Raw genomic sequence first — 22,728 nt, forward strand, 5'->3', positions numbered from 1 at the left:
GAAAGAATAGGACCGGGAAAGACCACCTTGCCGATGCGTTTCATAGCTTTAAGATAGCCCCAGCCGCTTCAGATCCTATGTGAGAGACATAGTGAGAGTAAAGGCTGCGGCTGCCGGGCTTGCTCTCATGCTAGTCATGTAGTGCCTGTTCCCCTCCTCAGTATGTGACATCTCTTTGGGGACGTTGGGGAGGGCTACGTGCAGCAGTAGCCTGCTTGCACCTGTCTCGACAGTTTGCGTAACATGGTCAGTGCGTAGCGTTTTTAGATGGGACCCCTTGTGTCACTTCATTCAACACAACGTTGAATGAGTGACAGAAGGGGAACGTCATGGTTCAGAAATGGTCAAAGATGGAAATCAACACATAACGTCATGGTTACTTTTGTAACCTCCTTTCCCCGAGGGAGGGAATGAGACGTATTTATATAGAAGTTTGATTTGATTGTTTGGTGGTTTTCACAAGTGCTATAACAAAAATATGATGATAGTGAAAATTGACTTTGGAGGACAGAATTCATAAAATATATTCTAGTTTAAGAGGGTTTTGAACTACATATTTAAAAACAACAAAGAAGATATCTGTTATAGAAAACATTCTTCAACTATTCTGTGATGCATTAACTGCCTTCAGTTCACTTCAACTTCTGTTGCATTATCTCTGTACGTCAAAAATGAAGATAGAATTTAGAGAAGAAATGAAGGTATTTTAACATTTCAGTTGCACTATAATACAAACATCAAGATTTCATGAAATTAAAATAAATACTTACATTTTTATTTTATTTAAAAGTTAAAAGTGTTTATTCACCTTGTGAAGGGCTTGAAAAGAGGAAATATCCGCAGCAACACTCTGAGGTCTCTGCATGTGTGTGAATCTTCTGTGTACACATGAAAATCTTTTCTAATAAGTCACATGGGTCATGAGTTTTTAGCGGAAGGGAGGGGGAGGAAGTGTTTGAGATATTATTGATTCAGTATTATTGCTGTATATAATGACATTTGCTTTTAAAAATACTCTTTATATCTGTCGTCCATTTGTCATGTCAGTTACTGCTCAACATAGTATTTACTGGTAAAAACATCATTGTTCTTCCAGTACACAAAAGATACACACATAGATTGCTGAAATTATCTTTGTCATTGTCAGTAGATGTTGATAATGACACAGAGGGAATAATAGTAGTAATACATTTAATAAGGCAAGTATTGTATATACAGTTATAGTCTGATAATCTCATAATCACATTTTGGCTAGCGCTATCACATGTTCTTTTATGATCAATAGGTATTGTGTTAAATGTCCTGCATGTCTTTCTCTGCCCATTTATGTGTATTCTGGTTAGACCTGTTTTGAGAGTCAATGAGAGCAGGGCAGTGTTGTATTACAAATTTATAAAATGTTAAACACAATCATATATATAAACTGGGAAAGTAGAGTAGACTGCATTTAGCATTTAAGGTATAGATGATAAATATATCAGCTGTTAGAAAGAGTATTTCAGCAAGAGATTTCCTTCCAGTTTCTGTTCTCTCTATTGTAAATTAAATTAGTCAGACTACTGACAGTCTCATCCTCTGTCTTTTAATGGCTATTGGAGCCCCAGCCCCAGTTGTCTAAATAGTTAGGCTGATTGGATTAGCATCTCTGTATCTGAATAGTTATGCTGATGAGATCAGGGCTGGGGAATTTCCTGCAACGAGTTGACTCCTGTACCTCATTTACATGCTTTGTTTCAGAGTGTCTCCACCTCTATGTATAATCAAGTCCCCTCACCCTTGAAAGTTATAAAACCCTATCGTACTGAGTTATTGAGTCAGACTTGGATGACTACAGTGATGCAACAGCGAGTTCTCAATAAAGAGTAATTTCTGCTTAAAAGATATCCCAACGTCTCCTGGTCTCTGCTTCGACGACGAAGAAAAAGTTCACAACAGTTTTGGTGCCGTGACCCGGATAGAGCTACTCACCTGAATCTTGAAACTTCAAGCTCAACAAAGATCTCAACAAAGAATTCACTTTTCTGACTGAGTTCCAGACGGAATCTTGAAACTTCAAGCTCAACAAAGATCTCAACAAAGAATTAACTTTTCTGACTGAGTTCCAGACGGAATCTTTCCGTACATCCAACGATTTGGTGAGTGCCACTCTATCCAAAAGAACCTTTAAGACCAGTACAAATGTGTTATCCTCTGTGCCGTCAGAGAAGAGTTAACAGACAGCTGTAGGGTTTGGTTAACTAAGTTAATCCTCTAAAGTTTTCTGTTAGAGATGAAAGTTATCCTCTGCCCAGGCAGGGAAGATTAGCATTACGTGTTAATATTTGGTTTATCCTCTGTTCACAGAGAAGGTTAGCATTACGTGCTAATATTTTGGTTTATCCTCTGTTCAGGCAGGGAAGATTAGCATTACGTGCTAATATTGTTTATCCTCTGTTCAGGCAGGGAAGATTAGCGTAAAGTGCTGGTAATTTGTGTTATCCTTTGCTCTGCCAAGGAAGGTTAACAATAGTTGATCTGTGTTAACAAGTGTACCCTCTGTTGATCAGAGAAGTTTTAGTGTTTTTGATTTTGTGGTAAAGAAATCCACAAAATGTTTAAGAAAAGTGCTAGACTGATCCCCACAACTGAAAAAGGTGGTCTTGCGACTCCTTTGTGGTCAGATAGCGAATTCAAATCACTGTTAGGAGTACAAATTAACCTAATAGTCACTGAGAAAATTAGACAAGAACTAACTCAGAAATATGAGATTCATCCAGACAAGACTTGGTTGGTAGATGAGTGTAAAAAGGTACTAGGAGCAAGTATTCGCAAGAACAATGTGAAAGGCATTATCTGCTGCCACAGAGAATTCGGTTTAGCACTAGCTACACAACAGTCTCAGCGTAACTCAGAGCTAGAGAAAGAGAACAAAGAGCTACGTGCTAGAGTTTCCTCTTTGACCAAGAAATTGAACACTCAACAAAGCCATAGAAAAACTGATGTAGAAAAAGTTAGTCAGCCAGATAACATTTACCCTGACTTACAAGCATTCTTTGAAACAGATGTAGCTCTCCAATCAGTAACTGATGTGCCTGTAAATTCAGTCAATGTGTGTGGTGCTAGGAAAAGATCACAGGGAATTGAGGGAACTGAAAGTGTTTCTACCAACTCTTCTGTTGTCCAAATACAAACTGTCGCAAAAGCGCTTGGACCTAAAGATATAGAGAGACTATCCCAGAGCTTACCATCAGCACGCACACAGTTTTCTGAATTTAGAAGAGCATTGATCAGCAAAATGCTTCTATATGACATGTCGTTAACAGAAGTCACACAGTTAATGTCACACATTTTGACTGAATCTGAATTCAACAGTTTTGAATCTGCAGTGACTTCTGAACTACAGCATGCCAGTAGAAGCGATATAAGAGAAGGTGTTTTGAAAATTCTAAAGAATATCATGGGACCCAAAATAGACTGGTCAAGAATCACTAGCTGTGTACAAAAGAAAGAAGAAACTGTGAGTGAATACACTGAAAGGTTTTGTCAGTCAGCTGTAACTTACAGTGGAATTGTTGATAATTCTGAAAGTGTGTTAGATGACAAGGGACCCCTAGTCCGCATCTGGTCAGATGGCCTTTTAGTTGAGTACAGAAGAGCCTTGCCATTCCTAGATCTCACTTGGTCTAACAGAACTCTTAGAAGTAACCTAGACAGGTTGGCTACATGGGAAAGAGATGCTGATGTTAAAGCCAAAGTGAGAGTAGCAGCAGCAGCTACATTTAGCACAGAAAAACAAAAACAGGTGGTCTAAAAAAGAAGGCAAATGCCACTACTGTGGAAAATTAGGACATTGGGAGAAAGAGTGTAGGAAGAAGTTGCAAGATGCAAATAGAAATGCTATGCATAATTCTGCTCCTCCCTGCCTGCTTACAACCCTGAAGCAGTTCAGCAAGTGTCCACTGAAACTTTAGGACAGCTCGTTCAGGCTCTTCTAAGAGCACAACAAGACCAGGAAAAAAACTAATTGTTGGGGCTGTGAGTAGCTACCTTTCCCCTGTAATCCATCATAATGACAAAAGAATTTTTGTGAAAGGTAGCATACGAGAGAAAGAGATTGATTTTTTGCTTGATACAGGTGCAGAAATTACAGTAATTCCTACAAAATTGGCTAAAAGTTTAGACATCCCGTACAAGAAAAGCAAACTTTCTTTAACTGGCGTAACAGGTGAAGATTCTGTTTTGTATGAAACCCCGCCCATAGAGGTACAATTTGGCCCGAAAACTCTGACTACAAAACTGCTATGTGCTCCATTAAATACAGGTGCAATTTTAGGCATGGATCTCCTGAGACAAGTACATCTAACTTTAGACATGTCCTCAGAATCTGCTAGCATTCAAATTTGCTCAGCACAAGTTTCTACCAATAATGCAATCCCTCCAGAGTATGCTTTCTTACAGAATCATCCAATTTGGGCTAAAGACAAGGATGATTGTGGTTTGTTGACAGGTGTAGAACCAGTCAAATTGACAGGAACTCCACCTCCGGTCACCAAACAATATCCAATCAATAAGGAAGCTATACAGGGGATCAAACCTATTGTAGAAAAGTTGCTGGCGCTAAGGAGTGCTAGTTAAAACCAACAGTCCATGTAATTCACCCATATGGCCTATCAAGAAGTCCAATGCAACATGGAGACTTACAATAGACTACAGAGTAGCCAATAAACATATTGATAAAATCACCCCGCTAGTGGCAGATCCTTCTACAATTTGTAATGGCTTGCCATTGGAGTGTAAGATTTTTCAGTAATTGATATGTCTAATGGATTCTTTTCTGTACCGTTGCACTCTGACAGCCAGCCATGGTTAGCGTTTACAGTTGACTATGAACAATACCAGTGGACACGTTTGCCACAGGGATTTCAAAACTCCCCAACTATATACCATCAGGCTGTCAGGCGTGATTTGTGTGACCCAGAATGTCCAGTAAAACAGTCCACTATGATCCAATATGTCGATGATATTTTGATTGCCTCAACAGATCACGAGGTACATCAAACTGAATTGGCAGCATTGTTGGACTATTTGCATAAAAAAGGACACAAATGCAGTTTTCACAAAGCTCAAATTGCTAAAAAGCAAGTCATATTTCTGGGTCAAACAATTGGTGCAGGAAATAGATCCATTACACAGGATCGAGCTGCTTCAGTCAAATCCATACCTCCGCCTACTACCATTAAAACACTCCGCTCATTTTTAGGAACAGCAGGTTACTGTAGACTGTGGATTGAAGAATATGCCTCGATTGCTCAGCCTCTCTATGACTTGTTAAAAGGCCATGGTAAAGATTCAGATACTGTTTGTATGGAAGAACTTCACCTCAAAGCGTTCAATGATTTGAAGAGAGCACTATGTCAAGCACCAGCATTGGGAATTGCACAAACTGATAGACCCTTTGTTCTTTATGTCCATGAACATTTAAGCTTCATGACTGCATGTTTAATGCAAGATCATGGGGGCAGTTTACGCTCAATTCATTACTATTCTGGTAAACTTGACATAGTCAGCTCAAGGTATGGGCCCATGCCTCAGAGCAGTACAGGCAGTTCATCTAGCGCTTCAGGCTTCATCAGGAATGGTGTTAGGACAGACTGTAAACGTAAGATGCCCTCACGCAGTGTCCGCACTAATGAATCAGGCAAAAGTCACTTCTGTCACTTCCTCTCGTTGGGGAAATTGGTTAGCAACTCTCACAGCCCCGAATATAGTTCTACAGCGTGCACCAGTCACGAACCCATCCTCATGTATGATGTCTGCAATGACTGAAGTTTTGTTAGAGGATGAAGGCGAAATGACACATGATTGTGTTACGCTTACATATACATCTACGAGTGAAGTAAAAGAAACTCCCATAGAGAATTCAGAATTTGAGTTGTTTGTTGATGGGTCAGCTCAAGTAATTGAAGGTAACAGACGAGCAGGTTCAGTATTGTGTCAGGGAAAGAAAACCTGGACTCATGTGTCACACTGCAAAGTTGTTCCCCCACCTACAGGGATAGGATAGGACACAGACCAGTGAGGAGCCCAGGGAAGAACCGAATGCCATATGCATCGGGGGACAAACCCTGTGGTGAAGACTCCCTCATAGGCCTTCCCCATCCACTAGTCCATCCTTACCTCACTGTTCTTTAGGTGTCAAAGGAATTATGAAATAGGGAAAGAAGGAACAACATTAGCAGACTCAGAAAAGGACACAACCCGGGTGTTTGAACAAATACTGCTCTACTGTCTTTTGTTTTAGGACACAACCCTGGTGTTTGAACAAATACTGCTCTACTGTCTTTTGTTTTTTCTTTCTACCCTCTTTGCAGATACCACTTGATGGCTGTCCCGAGACCCATGGGCATCGACCTCCTCACCTGTGTATGAGGCCACAACTTCCAGAAAACAACTAGACCCACTGCCAAGCCAACTATCACAAAAGATAAAGAAAAAAATACACAACACAGAAACTCGCATACGGGAACCTTCAGTCATCCATCAACATGATCAAGATTGTCGTACTAATAACCATCCAACAAGACATTCTTGATTTTTCAGCAAAATTACACCAGATGACTGAAGAGAATTCTTCATGGTTCGGAAACTTGTTAGGTTAACCCTGGCTGTGGATCAAGGAAATAGCAATTCTGCTGTTCTTTTTCCTACTGGTGTACTATTTATGCGTCCACAGTATCAAGTGTTTCATTCAACAAATGACTCAAGCACCTCACGAGAAAATAACAGTTCCAACCAGAAAAGATTATTACCCATAAGAAATTCACGGACCCTAATTGCATGTTTGTTCTGTGTCAGCATGCAATCACAGAAAAAAACAACACAGAGCAAGTGCTATGTGCCTGTAACGATCACAAGTTACAAGAATGAACTTTTAAGTGTCTAAATTTTTATTTTGTGAGAGTTATTAGAACTCTCAAAGGGGGAATTGTTGTATTACAAATTTATAAAATGTTAAACACAATCATATATATAAACTGGGAAAGTAGAGTAGACTGCATTTAGCATTTAAGGTATAGATGATAAATATATCAGCTGTTAGAAAGAGTATTTCAGCAAGAGATTTCCTTCCAGTTTCTGTTCTCTCTATTGTAAATTAAATTAGTCAGACTACTGACAGTCTCATCCTCTGTCTTTTAATGGCTATTGGAGCCCCAGCCCCAGTTGTCTAAATAGTTAGGCTGATTGGATTAGCATCTCTGTATCTGAATAGTTATTCTGATGAGATCAGGGCTGGGGAATTTCCTGCAACGAGTTGACTCCTGTACCTCATTTACATGCTTTGTTTCAGAGTGTCTCCACCTCTATGTATAATCAAGTCCCCTCACCCTTGAAAGTTATAAAACCCTATCGTACTGAGTTATTGAGTCAGACTTGGATGACTACAGCGATGCAACAGCGAGTTCTCAATAAAGAGTAATTTCTGCTTAAAAGATATCCCAACGTCTCCTGGTCTCTGCTTCGACGACGAAGAAAAAGTTCACAACAGCAGGAAAACAAAAGCAGGATTATGAGTCTTATTTCTTATGAGCAGGTACATGAGCGGGATATTTGAGTTTACTTAAGAGGGTGTCTGGAGGATCTATTCATTTTTACAGTGGCAGTGTCAATAACATTCAAGTCAAGGCAAATTTCATGTATTTTATTGCAGTAACTAAGTGTGAGAATAAAATATGGCTTATACAAGGTGTCCAAACAAAGACAACATACTCCATATAGTCAGGTATTATTATTGTACTTTATACATTATACATTATTGCACTTAATTTAGATTATAAGATCTAATTAAGATCATTTATACTTCATCTGATAGAAAATTTGGAAATTCACCAAGGAAATCAGAATACCGCCCTGGTGATCTGTATACTGTAGCAAGTGCAAAAGACAACAGAGATTGTTTTATTTTAATCTGATGGGCACATTTAACTAATGCACTTGCATGGCAATGTGAATTACATGTTACAGCAAAGACACTTTAAACTTCTTATATATTAACATAATGCCAAGCATCTGAAGGTTAAAAGTTAAATGTAGTTGAGGAATGGGTTTCAGCTATGTGTTTGAATTATGAAACACAATAGTGTTTTACTTGTACTGCACAACAAATAAGCACTCCTTTATTTGTGTAACACACCGTGAGACAAACTTTACAATTTGACAACATTGTGAGAAAAGGTATCCAAACAAAGATAATATACTCCATATAGACAGGTATTATTTATTGTACTTTATAATTTATTTTCTCAGTTAAAAAAAATACACAATAGAAAGACAAATAAAGAAATATGTTATAATCAAGCTCAACATTTATGTGAACAGATAACTATCCAATTTATAAACTAGTTTCACTGGATAATTGAATAATCTATTCCTCTATAATCAGTGGAGAATATGATCATGTAAACATAAATCAATCCAGTTCTGTGTATACAAGCAGTCACACAATCATTTTTAGCAAGTTTAAGAATAACCATTAAAAATCCACATTTCTCACATTTTCCTGTTGTTATAATCACATTTTTTATTTAAACAGTGTGAGATTATTTTACTGATATTACATTGATTTTTACTGTTATAAAGCTATTTAAATCAAATTAGAGTCATAATGATACATAATTCCAAATATAATATTGTCACAAATACACCAGGCTCCCCAGTCATCCAATCACAGTGCTCAAACTCACCAGAGTACGAATCACCCATACCTGCAGCCAATTCAATATACCAATCAGCACCTCTATAAGAAGCACACACAAACACTGCAGAATACTAACCCTTTCTCCAACGATCTCCTGTGGATTACACAACCATTCTCCAGTGATTTCCTTTGAAAAACTCATCTGTGCCCCAGGGATATCCTGGGAAATACTTGTCCTCTCTCCAGCAATCTCCTGTGGTATACTCACTCGTTCTCCAACATCCTCCTGTGGGTTACTTACCATTGCTCCGGTGCTCACCTGTAATACATTCACCTGTGGATTCACCCTCACCAAGTGAACACCTCCCTTGACATTAGCTCACCTCTGTGAATCTGGCTTAGTCTTTCACCCTCCATCTCCACCAAGAATGGTACTTTACCTGTCTGCCTTCATTTGTGCACAATTTGTAAATAAATGCCCCTGCTTGGGTTCAAAACAAATATATTTTAAAGGTTATTTAAAAAATATGTTAAGTACCCCCAAATAGTGAAGAACATTAGAACAGTAATGAACACTGTTAGAAATTGTATGGCTGGCACCAGAATATCTATGCCCAAAAGGCGTATTTTTGGTAAAAGTCAAAGAACTCTGCGAGAACCAATGTCATAAAACTCTCACACAGAAGTGTATCTCCACCTGAGACAACACACCCTAATGAGAAAGGACCATAAAAACAAATCTCACTCACATCTGCCCCCCCTCTCACCTCAGGTCATTTAGGGTCACCAAAAACAAAGTTATGACTAATCCTGTTCTGTATTGTAAAAGGTTGCTGAACATACATGTTTGGTATCATTCAAGAGGTCTCAGTGCAACTGGTAAAACGGTGTTTGTGTTTACCATTGCCAGACACTGCTCAAATATAAGATTCATGCAACAACAAAGCTGCATGATGATCTGCAGGAGAAGCTACGTGACCTCAGATTGCTGCGGAGACCAGGCCTCCAGTCCCCGGCAATGCCTGATGCCGGAGGCCTAGGGAGAGGACGTTTTAAGCTTTGTGCAAGGAAGCGGAAGTGCGGCAAGAGGGCGGGGGTCCATGCTAGGCTAAAAACAACCCTAGACGAATGGCTCTCCTGTCTATCCTGCTCTCAAATGTTTGCTCCCTGGACAATAAACTGGACCACAGCCGACTCCAGCAGACTACGCAGTGTGAGTTTAGAGACTGCTGCGTCTTTGTTTTCATGGAGACGTGGCTCAGCGACAGAGTTCCCAACGCCGCCATTCAGCTAGCTAATCCCAGCATTCAGACTGCTCGTCAGGCGCACAAAACTGCTTCAGAAGCAGGTGAAAATCTGGCCAGCAGGAGCATCTCTGCTCTTCAGGACTGTTTTGAGTGTACCGACTGGCACATGTTCAGGGAGGCTGCAACATATGGTGACTCTACCAACTTGGAGGAATACACAGCATCAGTGATCAGCTACATCAGCAAGTGCATTGTTGATGTCACTTTCTCCAAGACCATCACCACACACTCCAACCAGAAGCCGTGGATGACTGCGGAGGGGCGTGCGCTGCTGAGGAATCTAGACTCCGCCTTCAGAGCAGGTGACAAGGCAGCCCTAAGAATAGTGAAGAATAGCCAAACTGTCCCGGGCCATCAGAGAGGCAAAGCGAGCACACGGCCAGAGAATCCACAGTCAATTCCAGGAGAGCGGCGACACGCGGTGCATGTGGCAGGGCATCCAGGCCATCACCAACTACAGGACAACATCAGTAGCCTGTGACAAAGATGCCTCCCTTCCAGAAGCGCTCGGTTTGAGGTACAGAACGACGTGGTGGTGAGGAAGACTACCCCTCCTCAAAACTAAAAGGTGTTCTGTCTTACCATGGCTGATGTGAGGAAAACTCTACATAGAGTCAACCCACGGAAGGCTAATGGACCAGACAACATTCCCGGCAGAGTGCTCAGAGGATGTGCAGACCAGCTGGTAGATGTTCTTACCGACATGTTCAACATCTCTCTGAGCAATGCCGTCGTTCCAATGTGCTTCAACGCCACCACCACATAAAGACCCATCTGCCCCCCTCACTAGACCCCCTGCAGTTTGCGTATCGTCCCAACCATTCAACAGACATTTTACATTTACATTTATGTAATAAAAGCGTCTGCCAAATGCATTTATGCATTTGGCAGACGCTTTTATACAAAGCGACTTAAAGAGCCCTTTATTACAGGGACAATCCCCCGGAGCAACCCGGAGTTAAGTGCCTTGCTCAAGGACACAATGGTGGTGGCTGTGGGGATCGAATCGACAACCTTCTGCTTTACAGTATAGTGCTTTAGCCCACTACGCCACCACCACTCCAGGTCAGACGACGCCATTGCCACCACCCTCCATCTGGTGCTCACACACCTAGATAAAAAGTACTCATACATTTGAATGCTGTTCATAGACTTCAGCTCAGCATTCAACACAATCATTCCTCAGCACCTGATTGGAAAGCTGAACCTACTGGGCCTGGACACCTCCCTCTGAAACTGGATCATGGACTTCCTGACTGGGAGACCTCAGTCAGTCTGGATCAGGAACAGCATCTCCACCACCACCACACTGAGCACTGGGGCCCCCCAGGGCTGTGTGCTCAGTCCACTGCTGTTCACTCTGCTGACTCACGACTGTGCAGCAATGCACTGCTCGAATCACATCATCAAGTTCGCCAATGATATGACTGTGGTGGGTCTCATCAGCAAGAACGACGAGTCAGCAAACAGAGAGTAGGTGCAGCGGCTAACAGATTGGTGTAGAGCCAACAACCTGTCTCTGAATGTGGACAAAACAAAAGAGATGGTTGTTGACATTAGGAGAGCACAGAGTGACCACTCTCTGCTGAACATCGACAGCTCCTCTGTGGAGATCGTCAAGAGCACCAAATTCCTTGGTGTTCACCTGGCGGAGAACCTCACCTGGTCCCTCAACACCAGCTCTATTACCAAGAAAGCCCAGCAGCGTCTATAATTTCTTCGAAGGCTGAGAAAAGCACATCTCCCACCCCCCATCCTCACTACATTCTATAGAGGGACTATTGAGAGCATCCTGAGCAATCAGACTCCTCAATACTCAGAGACTGAACTGACACAAAAGACAAAAAGACAAAGATCCCCCATTTAGCCTTAACAGACTGTAGGGGCAAGTGCTGTTAGCGAGCACCTATGAAGGCCGGAACGGTACACGAGGGGGTGGGTGGCTAGCACCACGCCCGACCGCCTTTGTCTCCCAAGTGTTGCACTTTAATTTATTATCACTTTATACCTGGCAGCTAACTCAATAACTGCTATGTCCATAGAATACTATTTTTTAGTATGTTATGTTTACATTTAGCATTTTTAGAAAGTGTCATCTTTTTGCATTACTCTGATTATAAATGTGTACTGGTCGGTGCTGCACTGTCTCTCACTGTCTCTTACTGTGCCTATTGTCCTGTTGCTTCTAGTAATTTATTGTATTGTCCCATACTTTTGCACACGTTTGCATGTGCACTTTATGTAGAAATGTTATTTAGTCTGTGTAGTCTCATGTGGTTCTGTGTTTGTCCTATGTTGTTTTATGTAGCACCATGGTCCTGGAGGAACATTGTCTCATTTCACTGTGGACTGTACTAACTGTTTGAATGAACTGGTAGAATGACAATAAAAACCACTTGACTTGACTTGACTTGCTGTATGCAGATTAGGTGCATTCTTTGTAAACATCAAACGACCTACTCAATCATGTTTTCAAAGGTCTATTCACAACTCCCTAAATTATAAACCAAATCCTAAATAACATTAAACATACACATCTGCAATATCAATAGACTCATTTGGAACTTAAGGAAGGATGGCAGAGGAGCTCAGGGTCTCTGTATTAACTACAAATCTATGGTCAGATGAAATAAAGAAAATAATTAATGATAAGATTAATAAAACATGGAACTCAAATCAAATAATCAAAGTATTATTTACAGTGAATTGAAAGACAGCAGGTTCCTTCAGCCATGCTATTGGAAGCCGCCATTGGACCAATAAGTGGACCTTACAAAATGAAGCTACTAGAGCCTAAAATCTGCCTGATTTAATTACACTGAATTATTCAGTGTAGCCATCAGCACATTCCTTGCATCTTCAGGGGGTTGTGGCGACTTGACGTAGCAGGCGTGAGCGCTGGACCATGGAGCAGAGATGGGCCTGGATCTTGGAGCAAAGGCTTGCTTGTCAAGCCAAGTCAAGTAAATTTTATTTGTATAGCGCCTTTCACAACACACAGCTTTACAGAAGATTAGCATTAACAGACGATAAAACTGTAATGTCTATAAAGTCGATGAATCATCATTGTGTAATTAGATAAAATACGATTCTTAATCGTGGTTAAAAATAATTAAATAATAGTTGTATTAATAACTCCAGTGAGCAAGCTGTAGGCGACTGTGGCAAGGAACACAAAATTCCATAAGATGTAGATTAATGGAGAAAAATAACCTTGGGAGAAAACAGACTCACCGTGGCGGCCAGTTCCCCTCTGACTAACCCCACCCTAACCCTAAACCAGACTCACTGTGGGGGCCAGTTCCCCTCTGACTAACCCCACCCTAACCCTAAACCAGACTCACTGTGGGGGCCAGTTCCCCTCTGACTAACCCCACTCTAACCCTAATCCAGACTCACTGTGGGGGCCAGTTCCCCTCTGACTAACCCCACCCTAACCCTAAACCAGACTCACTGTGGGGGCCAGTTCCCTCTGACTAACCCCACCCTAACCCTAAACCAGACTCACTGTAGGGGCCAGTTCCCTCTGACTATCCCCACCCTAACCCTAAACCAGACTCACTGTGGGGGCCAGTTCCCCTCTGACTAACCCCACCCTAACCCTAAACCAGACTCACTGTGGGGGCCAGTTCCCCTCTGACTAACCCCACTCTAACCCTAATCCAGACTCACTGTGGGGGCCAGTTCCCCTCTGAATAACCCCACCCTAACCCTAAACCAGACTCACTGTGGGGGCCAGTTCCCCTCTGACTAACATCATGAATATAATGTAAATATTACTTGTGTATAGTTAAAATCATGGTTTAAAATGATTAAACTAAGTGTTAAGGGTCAGTGTTTAAACATCGATTGTGTTCGAACTGTAAGATTAATGACCACAGTCTTTGAAGTCCATCTTGATTAATTGTAGAAGTTCACATAGATGCAATTGTCCTTGTTAATTGGCTGATGAAGGCTTTTGTTGGCAATAGTTAGTCTATATATTCCATTTATTCCAGAGTCATCTCGAACAGTGTTTGGGAGACTATTCCATAGTTTAGGAGCCAAATATGAAAAGGATCTTCCTCCTTTAGTGGATTTTGATATTCTAGGAACTATTAATAGGCCAGAATTTTGCGATCTTAATGAACGTGTTGGAATATAGCGTGTTAGAAGATCACTTAAGTACTGCGGAGCTAGACCATTCAAAGCTTTGTACGTAGTTAACAGAATTTTGAAATCAATACGGAATTTAACAGGTAGCCAATGTAATGATGATAAAATGGGGCTAATATGATCATATTTCTTGGTTCTCGTCAGCACTCTGGCTGCTGCATTTTGAACCAATTGAAGTTTATTTATTGATCTTGCCGGACATCCTCCCAGTAATGCATTACAATAATCTAGTCTTGAGGTCATGAACACATGAATTAGTTTTTCGGCATCAGCAACCGAGAGCATGTGCCTTAATTTAGCAATATTTCTTAGGTGGAAGAATGCTGTTCTACAAACATTTGTAATTTGATTTTCAAAGGACAGATTGGTATCAAATATAACACCTAAGTTCTTTGCTGTTGAAGATGATGTAACAGTATATCCATCTAGAGTCAAATTATATTTTAGCTGCTTATTTTTAGAGTTTTTGGTCCAATAATTAGAACCTCTGTTTTGTCAGAATTGAGTAGAAGGAAATTTCTGGCCATCCAATCTTTTATTTCATTGATACACTCTGTTAATTTTGATAATTGTGAAATCTCATCAGGTTTTGAAGAAATATAAAGTTGTGTATCGTCAGCATAGCAGTGGAAACTTATTCCACGATTCCTGATAATATCTCCCAGGGGAAGCATATACATGGAGAAAAGCAGAGGCCCTAAAACTGATCCCTGTGGCACTCCATATTTTACTTTTGTTTGGTTTGACAATTCCTCATTTACATAGACAAAGTGGTAGCGGTCTGCTAAATATGACCTAAACCATGCTAATGCCACTCCACAAATTCCAACATAATTCTCCAGCCTATTCAAGAGAATGTTGTGATCTATCGTGTCGAATGCAGCACTAAGATCTAAAAGCACTAGAAGAGAAATGCAGCCGCGATCAGATGATAAGAGCAAGTCATTTGTAACTCTGATAAGTGCAGTCTCTGTACTGTGATGAGGCCTAAATCCAGATTGAAATTCTTCATATATACTATTTTTCTGTAGAAATGAACATATTTGGGAGGATACTACCTTTTCTAGTATTTTTGACATAAACGGGAGATTTGAAATCGGTCTATAATTAGCAAGTTCTCCAGGATCAAGTTGTGGCTTCTTAATTAGCGGTTTGATAATTGCCATTTTAAAGTTTCTTGGGACATGTCCTAAGCATAGCGAGGAGTTAATGATATTAAGAAGAGGTTCTGATATTACAGGAGATACCTCTTTTAAGAGCTTAGTTGGTATAGGATCTAACAAACAAGTTGTGGCTTTTGATGTTTCGATAAGTTTTGTTAGCTCTTCATGACCTATGATAGCGAAGGATTGAAGATGCACATGAGGGAAATTATTCGACTCTGTTTTCTGAGGTGCTATGACAGATGATTGCATAATTCCAATTTTATTTCTGATTATTTCAATTTTATCTGTAAAGAAATTCATGAAGTCATTACTCTTGAGGTGTGACGTAATATCTGGTTCGGTTGAGGCTTTATTCCTAACCAATTTAGCCACAGTACTGAATAAACATCTAGGATTGTTGTGGTTACTTTCTATGAGTTTACTAAAATATGCTGACCTGGCAGCTTTGAGTGCGTGTTTGTAGCTACAGACACTATCCTTCCATGCACCCTGAAATACTTCTAATTTAGTATTTTTCCACATGCTCCATTTTCCGAGCTGCTCTCTTGAGAGCATGAGTGTGATCATTGTACCATGGTGCAGGGCTTATTTTTTTATTTTCTTTAATCGAAGTGGGGTGACAACATCAAGGGTGCTAGAGAAGACTGCATTTAAATTTTTTGTTATTTCATCAAGTTCTTCTGGGCTTTGCGGTTTATTGAGTATATGAGATAGATCTGGAAGAGTATTAGTGAAGCTATCTTTAGTGGTCGAAAGAATAGTTCTACCTGAACGATAGCGTGGTGTAGATTGAGTAACATTAGCTGATCGCAGCATACAAGAGACGAGGTAATGATCCGAGATGTCATCGCTCTGCTGCAGAATTTCTATATTATCAACATCAACTCCATATGAAAGAATTAAATCTAGCGTATGATTATGGCGATGAGTTGGTCCTGTTACATTTTGTCTGACTCCAAGAGAGTTGAGAATATCGATAAATGCTAATCCCAATGTATCATTTTCATTATCTATGTGAATGTTGAAGTCACCAACAATTAAGGCTCTATGTACAGTAACTACAAGATCTGATAGAAAATTTGAAAATTCACTAAGGAAATCTGAATAAGGCCCGGGTGATCTATACACTGTAGCAAGGGTAAAGGACGACAGAGATTTTTTATTTATATTTGTATTTGACGGTGTCACATTAAGCATTATTAGTTCAAAAGACTTATATTTATATCCTGTCCTCTGAGTAACACCAAAAACTTCACTGTAAATTGTAGCAACACCTCCTCCTCGACCCTTCAGACGAGGCTCATGTTTATAACAATAAGCTGGGGGAGTAGATTCATTTAAACTAATATATTCATCCGGTTTAAGCAGGATTCAGTCAAACAGAGCGCATCCAATCTATGATCTGTAATCATTTCATTGACAATTAGTGCTTTGGTAGCAAGAGATCTAATGTTTAGTAGCCCTATTTTTATATGATGTTTATTTTTTATTTGTTTGTTTTGTTCAAGTTTGACCTTAATCAAATTTTTTCTAAATGATTTAGTGAGGGTATTGTGTTTGGTAGTTCGGGGAACAGACACAGTCTCTAGAGATATCTAGGTGATACTGTCTCTATGTGTTGTAGTTTATGTGACCTGTGTGATGTCTCAAGGCAGCTAGCAGACGTTCGGTTTAACCAGTTTGTCTGCTTCCTGACCTGGGCCCCATTTAGTCAATTAATATCATTAAGTCTATGAGCCAAATTACTAGAGAGGAGAGCGGCACCTTCCCTGGAGGGATGGAGTCCGTCTCTCTTTAGCAGGTCAGGTCTACCCCAAAAACTTTTCCAATTGTCTATAAATCCTATTTTATTCTGCAGACACCACTCAGACATCCAGCCATTCAGTGACACTAATCTACTATAAACCTCGTCACCACGTCGAGCAGGGAGGGGAGCAGGGAGGGGACCAGAGCATATTACAGTGTCTGACATCGTTTTTGCAAATTTGCACACCTCTTTAACATTATCTTTAGTGATCTCTGAGGGTATTGTGTTTGGTAGTTCGGGGAACAGACACAGTCTCTGAAACAAAACCCAAAGGAATATTGGGAGGACATATAAATATCAGAAGCATATTGCCAAAAATAGGCCAGATTCACAATTTACTTATTGATTCTAATTTAGATTTTCTGTGCATATCGGAGACTTGGTTGAATCACAATGTTCCTACTGACTTAATTAACCTACCAGAATACACTTGCTATAGGAGAGATAGGGCCAAAGGAAAGGGAGGGGGTGTTTTAATCTATATTAGGGAGCATTTTCAAAGTTCAGAACTTAAATTGAATGTAAACATGGAGTGCTTGGGATTGAATATAATTCTCTCTCCAAACATGAAATTCAACATAGTCGTGCTTTATAATCCTCCATGTCACGATGTGAATTTCTACAATGAACTGAAGAATCTTCTTTTTCTTACTGACAATGGCTGTGAATGTATGATATTTGGGGACTTTAATATTAACTGGATGGTTAAAAGTGGTAAATCACAATTAAGGTCAACTATGGAGAAATTTAAATTCAAACAGCTGATTGATAGACCTACTCGACTCACTAGAAAGAGTGAAACCCTTATAGATCTGATTTTTTACTAACAGGCCAGAGAGAGTAACAAAAACATATAATCTCATTACTGGCCTTTCAGATCATAATATGACACTGATTGTGAGAAAGTTAACTAAAAAACGTCTACTTCACAATAATAATACAAAAAATTCAATTATAACAACAGGAATCCAAAAATCTAAAGAAGCCAATTTTGAATATGATTTAAAGGAAGTTAACTGGGAAAAGGTAATTAGAGAAACAGACTTAAACTATAGCGCAATCAAATTTTAACTCTGTGTTAAGTGATCTAATAAGTAAACATACAAAAACCTGGAAAAGTACACCCAAGAAACATTCTCTTCCATGGTTTAATAGTGACATCCGTCAGATCATTAAAAAGCGAGATATTGCTCTTAAAAAGTCCTTAATAACAAAAACTAATACTGACCACCTTATTTATACGGGCTTGAGGAACAAGGTAGTATCAGAGCTGCTGAAAGGCAAAGACTAACTATTTCTCTAAACTAATTGAAGAAGCTAGTGGCAATAGTTCTAAAATGTGGCAACATATAAATAGACTAACTAATTCAAGTAGACATAAACACTCAAAAATAAATGGTCTTAAAGTTTGTCATAATCTGATTCAGAGTAATGTGGCTATTGCAAATGTTTTTAATACTTTTTTTATCAACTCCGTAAAAGAATTAGCAAGTAATTTTAAACATATCGAGCCATCTCTTGAAGAGCCTGACAATGCTCACACAGGCTCCTTCTGTATAAAAGAGGTATCCTGTGATAAAGTTAAAAGGTCATTGTAAACATGAGTAACTCTATGTCTAAGGACATACACAACATACATGCTGCATTAATTAAAAGATATGAAAGCTGTTTGTTAGAGCCAGTTACTTATTTAGTCAATTTATCAATACAAACAAATATGTTCCCAGAGAGCTGGAAAACAGCAATAATTGCACCGGTCTACAAATCGGGGATAAGGAAATATCAAGCAATTATAGGCCTATTGCTATCCTTCCTGTAGTCTCAAAAGTTCTGGAAAAGATTGTCACGAGCAATTAGCGGAACATTTAGAGTCTAATCACTTGCTTTATCCATTACAGTTTGGATTTAGAGACAAATATTCCACCGAAACAGCTAACTGTTATTTGATCAATAAAATTAAAGAATCACTGGATAAAGGAAATGTTGTTGGGGCGGTGTTCCTGGACCTAAAAAAGGCCTTTGACACTGTTAATCATAGTATCTTGCTACATAAATTAAATCAATTTAAAATGTCTTCAGAAGCTTTGCAGTGGTTTAGGTCTTATTTGGGCGGGAGACAGCAATGTGTTAGGGTAAATGGGGTGAGGTCACCTCTGCAAGCCAACAACATGGGAGTACCGCAAGGGTCTGTACTTGCCCCTTTGCTGTTCACAATGTATATAAATGACCTACCAAAATGCTGTCCAGGTGTAAACTGTCAGATGTATGCAGACGACACTGTGGTCCATGTTTCTACTAAAACACCCAGTCTGGCAGGTGAACACCTGACAACAGCATTAAAGAATATCTCTAACTGGCTCGAGTTATCTCATCTATCGCTAAATGTTAAGAAAACAGTCTCCATGTGTTTCTCTATAACTAATAGGTCGGTTAGCGATATATTTGAGGTACAAATAAAAAATGAAGCAATAGAAGCAGTCAATGAAGTCAAGTACCTTGGGATTATTCTGGATAAAAAATTTAAATTTGATAATCATGTTAAGTACATCTGCAAAAAGGTCAGACCAAATAAAAATTGTTTTCGGTTAATAAGAAGGGATTTGTCCTGTCACACTGCAAAACTATATATGCATGCAATGATATTCTCACACCTATCATATTGCGTCACATCATGGTCACAAATCTCTCCAAATAAATTAATACCGATTCTCTCACTTTACAAACAGGCAATAAAAATCATGGACCGGAAACCCATGAGATGGCATCATTGTGATGTTATAAGAAAGCATAAGCTTCTTGGTTTTGACAGTTTTATTGATTTTAATTATATTAAATTGGTTTTCAAATGTCTAAATAATCTTGTTTCACCACAGTTTTCTATATTAATCAGTAGACGCCAAAGCTCTCAGGGGCTGAACACACGAGCCACTATCAGAGGTGACTGTTTAGTCCCAAAGTGTAAGACCTCTTTTGGTCAGTCTGCCTTCTCAGTAAAGGGGCCAAAACTCTGGAATGCTTTGCCTACTGATTTAAAACTAGAGACCGATGGCAAAGCTTTCAACAGAGGACTTAAACAATGGCTAAAAACTAAACAGCAGTGCTCGCATGAATAACTAATGATATTCGCTGACTCTGATGCTTCTGCTTTATAATTTATGTATGCAATTTGTTTTCTCTTCTCTCTGTAATTACATGGTATATTTTAGCTATCCTTTTCTGTTAGTATTTTTAGTATTATTTTGCTTATTAGTTTTGTTATTGTATTTTATTTCCTAAAGCCTCCCGTGGACAGGTGTTGAAAAATTAGCATTTGTGCTAAAACACTTAAACAAAATTGTCCAATGTAATTGTCTGTCCATGTCAAATAAATAAATAAAAAAAAATAAACTGACTGGCGAAGCCGGACATCGTTAGTGCCGACATGGATAACAATTTTAGAAAATCTACGTTTAGCATTAGCCAGCACTTGTAAATTTGATTTGATGTCAGACGCTCTGGCCCCGAAATGCAATTAACAATAGTGGCTGGAGTCTCTATTTCCACGTTCCTTACAATAGAATCACCGATAACAAGGTCTCTTTCAATATGATTCTCAGTGGGTGTATCACTGAGTGGGGAGAATTTATTGGAAACCCTAACAGGAACGGGAGAGTGGTGTCTCTTTGCTGAACGAGTATGCCGCCAAGACGTCACCCAAATGCCCTGCTGCAGGGGCTCTATAGCCGGAACCAAAGTGTGTGTGTTGCTCTCTGTACTGCCCGCATCCGAAACAGTATCTACCGACTTCTCTTTCTCACTGACCTCTACTAGCGTTCGGATGCGAGTCTCTAACTCATTAACCTTCTCCGTCAGCCTGACTAATTCCTTACATTTATCACATGTGAATCCCTCACTGCTGACGGAGGAGGCTATTGTAAACATGTGACATGCAATGCATGAACAAATAACATGAGCCGATGCCATGACTTACCGCAAATTGTTCGTTGTTCCTGAGCGGTGAGGGTTTTGAGGTTGATTTGAATCCCTCACAAAATTGTTTGTTGTTGGTGGTTGTTCTTGATAAGCGGTGCTTTGAGATCGATGCAATAATCTGTGTACTGCAGAGGAGAAAAAACGGGTGCGCACTGAAAAAATGCACGCAGTTTAATCGCGATAAAAATAGGACGTGGATGCAGGTGGAATATGCGCGCAGTTGAATCCCGATAAGAGAATAATACGGGAAGACCTGATGCATGCTTAAAAATGGCAGATGTTTAAGGATTAAAGGCTACAAACACAGACTCTAGCTAGGTGTCAGCAGCAACCGGTAAAATACACGCAGATGAAACGGGAGAAAAAGCGGAAGAATCTGAAACGCGGTAAAATGACAAATAATAACTATGAACGATGACTATAACGTTGAACGTATGAGAATAAGCAGTGCTAAGCAGGCCACAAACAAACACTCGTGCAGCGTGCGTGCGTGCTGTGCCGTCAGCAACATGAAGTCCAATGACGTCCAAAGAATAACTGTTGTCAGTCAGTGTGTGTGTGTGTATGTGTGTGTGTGTGTGTGTGAGAGAGTGTGTGTGCACGTGTGTGTTTGACCTGAGAGTTTGAAAAATAAATGTATTTGGTTGTGGTCAGAAAGGCACGATTGCTATCTGAAGGTGAATGCACTTCTCACTTTTATTCTTGTTGCACACCCTGTTTATTGGGCCGGGCTGAAAGATGAGAATAAACCTGTTAAAACAGGACAGAATAAATAGATGGGACACACATACACACACTTACACACATAAACACACTTACACATAAACACACTTACACACATACACATACACACATACACACACTCATACACACACACACACAGACACACACATACACACACTCATACACACACACACACACATACACACACTCATACACACACAGACACACACACACACACACACTCTCACACTCTCAGACACACACACACACACACACACTCTCTCACTCAAAGTTGATTGTGGTTAAACATCAGGAAATATGTGTTACATTGTGTGACTCGGGGAACAGGAAGTATCACTTCTACTACACAGTATGAGTGCCGTATATAATATAACATATCGTTATGTGTGACTCTCGTTGGATGTGACTGGTAATTGTGGGAGGAGTCATGAGTGTATCGATATATAAGAACACATTTCTCTCTCTCAGTTCTCTTGTTGTGTATCCTGTGACAGATGATGTTCATGGTTTGACTTTCTACTCGAGTCGTGTCAATATATATATAATAGATCAGGATTCTTCTACACAACAGATGATGTGAATGTTTCTGCACTTCACTCATTTATTCAAGGTAATTAAAACACTTTTATCTTTAATTCTTTTATAAAAACCTTCATATCTGATTAAATACAGACAAATGTTTTTCAGTTCTCCATGTAAATCTGGACATTAATGTCAGGATTCATATTTTCAAAACAAATGACTAATTATATTTGCAATTGTGTTTTCATAATCCAAATGCAATTATAAATCACACTAGGGTGACCATCTGTTCCCTTTTTCCCAGACACGTCCTCTGTTTTGAATCTGAAGAAGTGTCCGGTCTGGATTTCCAAATGATCTATAAATGTGTGTGATTTGTGT

General features: G+C 39.7%; 1 protein-coding gene across 1 annotated transcript in view; it reads right to left on the reverse strand.

The window, feature by feature from the left end:
• LOC127628006 (interferon-inducible GTPase 5-like) overlaps positions 1 to 21,130 on the reverse strand; it is a 31,732-nt gene extending 10,602 nt beyond the window's left edge. Inside the window, exons 1-2 of the mRNA XM_052104658.1 lie at positions 21,080 to 21,130; positions 809 to 878 (exon numbers count right to left, since the gene is read on the reverse strand). The gene's annotated coding sequence lies outside the window, so the exon portion shown is untranslated. The remainder of the gene's footprint in view (positions 1 to 808; positions 879 to 21,079) is intronic.
• Positions 21,131 to 22,728: the final 1,598 nt, after the last annotated feature.

Source organism: Xyrauchen texanus, chromosome 34 (genome assembly GCF_025860055.1).
Source record: "Xyrauchen texanus isolate HMW12.3.18 chromosome 34, RBS_HiC_50CHRs, whole genome shotgun sequence".
Taxonomy (NCBI): Eukaryota; Metazoa; Chordata; class Actinopteri; order Cypriniformes; family Catostomidae; genus Xyrauchen; species Xyrauchen texanus.